Source organism: Miscanthus floridulus, chromosome 1 (assembly GCF_019320115.1).
Source record: "Miscanthus floridulus cultivar M001 chromosome 1, ASM1932011v1, whole genome shotgun sequence".
In the NCBI taxonomy this organism is placed as follows: Eukaryota; Viridiplantae; Streptophyta; class Magnoliopsida; order Poales; family Poaceae; genus Miscanthus; species Miscanthus floridulus.
This window is the reverse complement of record NC_089580.1, coordinates 152347354-152352715: the sequence shown is the minus strand read 5'-3', so window position 1 is coordinate 152352715 and position 5362 is coordinate 152347354. Positions and strand designations below refer to the sequence as shown.

The 5362-nt window shown below is 50.7% G+C and overlaps 1 pseudogene; it reads left to right on the top strand.

Moving 5' to 3' along the window:
• The first annotated feature begins 419 nt into the window (after nucleotides 1-419).
• Nucleotides 420-2702, top strand: LOC136498127 (probable trehalose-phosphate phosphatase 9; annotated as a pseudogene).
• The last annotated feature ends 2660 nt before the right edge of the window (nucleotides 2703-5362 follow it).

Sequence of the window (5362 nt, the reverse complement as noted above, 5' to 3'; positions counted from 1 at the left end):
AATTTATACGAATCAGTTTAATTTTATATAAAATCATAATATTTAGAAAATTTCCTTGCACTCCAAACGTAGCCCCCCTCTAGTTTGTGCAAATAAAATATGCACACACATATCTTGATAGAGAGACAATGAAGCAACCCATGTACTCCAACAGAAAAAAGAAGGAAAGGCAAGGCCCCCACACAAATACCACTTGTGCTTCCCTGAGGAGGTGCATGTTTCTCAACAACCCAAGGTGCAAGAAAATTCTCACAGTTTTTTCAGTTTATAAAAAAAAACAGAGAGGGGCAAAAGTAGCAGGCACCAAAAAAAAAAAAAAGTTGGTCACCCCTGCCCTCTTCCGGTCTTCCCCTACCTATAAATACCCTCATCCAGGCACCCAGACTCCCCACACAGCCAAAGCTCCGAGCAGCTCGACCCATTCAGCACCCATCTCTCCCTCTCTGCATCTTCTTCACATCTGTCTGTCCAGCCAGCGGCGACCACCACCGTTCAGTTCTTCACACAGATTGTCGGTGATTGTCGGTTGCCGGTCGCGGCCACTAGTGACTAGCGAGCATGACGAAGCACGGCGTGGTGATCGCCCCGGAGGACGGCGCGGCGGCGCGGCATTTCTCGTTCCCGCCGCCGAGGACGACGGCGGCAGTGGGCGGCGGCGACTCGTGCAGGAAGCTGGCCGCGCAGGTGGACCTCGGCGCCGCCGTCGTGGGATCCTGGCTCGACTCCATGAAGGCCTCGTCGCCGAGGCACAGGCTCATGGCGCCCGTGCCTGGCGCCGCCGACGCGGAGCACGACGACTGGATGGTATGTACGCACACCACCGGCCGCTGGGCGGCGAAATAAACGCACGCGGAACAAAGCTAAGAAATTGATCCCGTTTTGATGATGCAGGAGCGACACCCGTCGGCATTGGACCGGTTCGACGCGCTGGCGGCGGCGGCCCAGGGGAAGCAGGTGGCGGTGTTCCTGGACTACGACGGCACGCTGTCCCCGATCGTGGAGGACCCCGACCGCGCCGTCATGACGGACGAGGTGCGTGCTCTTGCTTCTCTCTGTTTCTTCCACCTCTAATCTACTAAGATGGACAAGAAAGCAGAGCATGCTCTGCTTCCGAGTTCCAACAACAAGAAAAGAAACAAACAAAACAAAGAGATGAGGATCCCTCTGGCTCTGACGCCGACGATGTTTGTGAACACGCAGATGAGGGACGCGGTGCGCGGCGTGGCGGCGCGCTTCCCGACAGCGATCGTCAGCGGGCGGTGCCGGGACAAGGTACATGCACTCGCTCACCTTCCAGAACCTCTCTCCCTCCTCCCCCTCGCCCTCTCAGCGCCACACAAGAGGCCTAGTAAAATCCAGCGGCCACCGCCCACCGGTAGCTCGCTCTGGATCCCGGCGACCCAGCTAGAAGCTCCTCCTCCACTTGGCGTGGCGGGAGCTCTGGGCCCTGGCCCCTCCTTTTCTCCCTATCCCTTCTCTTTCTCTTTTGGTACTCTCCTACTACTCGGTGGTGTGAAAGTGACGGCGACGACTGCCACGCTGACGTGCTCTCTCGCGCTCGCGCAGGTGTTCAGCTTCGTGCGGCTGGCGGAGCTCTACTACGCCGGGAGCCACGGGATGGACATCCGAGGGCCCACCGCCGACCCCAACCACCGCGGCAAGGTACGACGACCTTTCCGAATTTACACCACCATGTGTCCATGTCATCATCTTCTTCTTCTTTTTTCATTCTCGCAAGCAACGAGGGTTTTCTTTCCTTTCCCGTGCCTTCCAACTGACTGTCCCCGCGTGCCATGTCAACCATCAGGCGGAGTCGGAGTCGTCGGTGCTGTGCCAGCCGGCGAGCGAGTTCCTGCCGGTGATGGAGGAGGTGTACGCGGCGCTGGTGTCGCAGGTGGAGCCGTCCATCCCGGGCGTCAAGGTGGAGAACAACAAGTTCTGCCTGTCGGTGCCACTTCCGGTGCGTGGAGGAGCACGCCTGGGCGGCCCTCTTCGAGCAGGTCCGCGCCGTGCTCAAGGACTACCCGGGCCTGCGACTCACGCAGGGCCGCAAGGTGCTGGAGGTCCGCCCCATGATCCGCTGGGACAAGGGCAAGGCGCTCGAGTTCCTGCTCATGCGCCCTCGGCTTCGCCGACGCCGCCAAGACGACGTCTTCCCCATCTACGTCGGCGACGACCGCACCGACGAGGACGCCTTCCGGGTGCTGCGTGCGCGCGGGCAGGGCGCCGGGATCCTCGTGTCCAGGTTCCCCAAGGAGACCAGCGCGTCCTTCACGCTTCGGGACCCCGCCGAGGTCAAGGAGTTCCTGCGCAAGCTCGTCGTCGTCAACGCCAGCACCAGCTGATTCTGTCTTCTGTGTGTGATTTGAATCCTTTCCCACCATGACCAACCCTGCATCAAGCTAACTCAACTCGGCTACCTACGCCTGCACCGGCAGAGGACTTCTTGTTGCAACTACTGCATCTCCATCAGCTTGCTTTGGGACAAGAAGGGACCTAGCTAGTGGTAGCATTTTTCATTCCCAGCCCAGCCCCTTATGTATCTTCATTTTTTTTTTTGTTCATCCTGCCTGCTGTTTACCATTTGCATGGGTCCCTAAGCCTCGGCTGAAAAGGCTTGTATTTTCGCGCCCTTCTCGCGAGGCACAGTAACTAGTTGCTTTGTCTGTACTTGTCATTCGATGGAATCCATTTTCAGAATTCGATCAACCAGCTCTGTTGACACAAAATGTGACGCACTGTGTCTCACACACAGCAAGCCGAAAAGCGTAGCTTCAATCGGGTTCCCGGGTGTTTCGTGATCCGGAAGCGTGCCAGTCAGTTTGACCTAAAAACTAACAAGAGATAAAACAATTAAATGTCAAACCGGAACATGTCAGGTAATACCGGACAGTTCCACATATACGGCCCTGAAGCCACTTACAACGACATACGGCTATAGAGAGCTGTCTGCCAACAAGTTCATAAACCATTCAGCGAATCGTAGGGTAAATGCACGTAAAGACCTAATTGCCGAATGCATGTGCATGGGAAGACATGTTTGAACAAGTGAAATTAATTATGAGTTAACGCATAACCAAACTCGGCAATCCAGCCGAATTGGGATCCATGAAGAAGGAACATACAAATAAAAGCGATTAAACTAAACTAAAACCTGCATCTGCCGCACGACACCTAGTTTCGTTAAAGCTTAAACGTGATTAACATGCATGAACCCGCAACATGTGACAACCTAGATTAAGACAATTCAGCCACTATGAGCATGTTATCTATTTTGCAAGGGTAATATAAAGATAAACAATGATCGTTGAAGCACGAATAAAACCACAAGAGAAAGAAGGCCGAACAATATCAATCTAGATTGGGCAGAAGTGTGTTACAAATATATAAGAAGTTTAGAACATGCAACACTGGATAACTTAATGAATCTATTTAGATTTGCCATATCTAATATAGAGCCGATAACTATCTCGCTTTCACTAAGCATGTGAGTAAACGCCTGCCGCACGGTATCCACTCATAAACGAAGCATAAGCAAAGACTTCTTGATTGTCAAGCAAAGATCCGCCGCACGACCATTGAAAGCAAACAAGACTACTTGCACCATGTCTAAATCCACCGCATGATACTAAACATGATAACAAGGTTGTCGGAACTTACGGAGGTCGACGGATCGATGACTCCTCTCGAAGAACTCGACGACACGACAAGAGGACTCGAAAGTTGGCACGGGGCCGGTTGTATTGATTTTATTGTGTACCCTTATTACAATGGTCGAGGGTCAATATTTATACCCTAGACAAAATGGGAGTCCCAAAGGACTACGATCTACAAAGGAACTTCTAAACAAACTTGGAAACTTACGATTCCTTACCCTAAACTTATAAATTCCTTTATTAATACAACTCTCATCTTTCCGATCGGTCTTGCCTGCCATCTTCTGTTTTCCCGAATGGAGTTATCGCCTTCCAGAATAACCGACCGCACAAGCATTTAGCCGACCGCTTGCGTTGTTTGCCGAACACCCTTCTCCCCGCATGTGGGCCTACCTGTCATCTTCCAGAATTGACCAAAATCCAGTGTTAACACATGCCCCCTCAATTTCGGGATAAAAGTTGTTTTATTCTGAAATTGACCACAAGCTCTTTCATCCTCTTAGGTCATCACCGTTCAAAATCGCAGTCGCTGCCCAAGAAAAGCTTTCAGCGCAACTTCGGACCTTCCTCAAATCTTCAATGGCGACCCAGGATGAAATCCCAGAGGTAAACCTTATTTATATTCGGCAATTTTTTCATTTCATTCTTCCGCTCCTTTCTTGATTTACTCCCTTCTGATTTCAATCATCTTCTACAGGAGTACAAGAGCCAGATTTTGATCCCTTATGCTGCCAACCCCGATTCTTATTTCCTCGGCCCAATGGGAAATCCTGACCCCTCCGAGATCATTGAGAAGGAAACCCAAAGGATTCTTTTCAAGTCTGGGATTACTTCACCAAACCGATGGCCAAACACATTCAAGAATTGGCCATTTCCCCCAATCACCGGATGGCGCAACTGGTACAGGAGAATGTTGGAGAAGAGCAGCAGCCACTGGGAAAGTCAGGACATCAGTCATTGTCTGGAGTTATCTTTAGCTGAAACACCCAGGAATGATTCCCTTCTGATAGCAGCTTCTCATTTTTGGTCTGACGCTACCAATGCCTTCATCTTTGGTCATGGTATTATGACCATCACTTTAGCCGACATATTCATGATGACTGGTTTGAATGTGTCATTGCCAGTATATCCTCATAAGTACAAGAGCAAGAGTAATCAAAGAGCCGTCAGTTCTGGATGTGGATGGGTCAAACATATCCAGAACTATATGAATGCATCCGGCACCGTTTCTGACAAAGAGTTGAAAGCCTTCATGAACATGTGGTTATGCAGATTCATCTTCTGTGGAAAATCCAATGAACCAACCCTGAATCACATGGTAATGGCTGAAGACCTAGCTGCAGGCACCCAGATCCCATTAGGCAAATATCTTTTAGGGTCGGCCTATCATATGATGCATCAAATCACCCTTCAGATGCGCCAAAGTGGAGAAATTTCTTGTGTGAATGGTCCCTGGTGGCTAATTCAAATGTGGCTCCAATTATATATGCATCAGATAACCCCTGTGAGCCTCATCAACCTAAGTTTCCCCTCAGTTAACTATGCTGAAGGCAGCACAGCAAAGGTTAAGGCTTGCCAGACTTATGGGGAAGCAGCAGCATCTATAAGCATTGATATAGACATTGGTCATCTCTTCAAGCTATTTTTCAAAGGATTCGGCAATGTGCTCTGGTTTCCTTACAGAGAAAATGAAGATCTGACTCTAC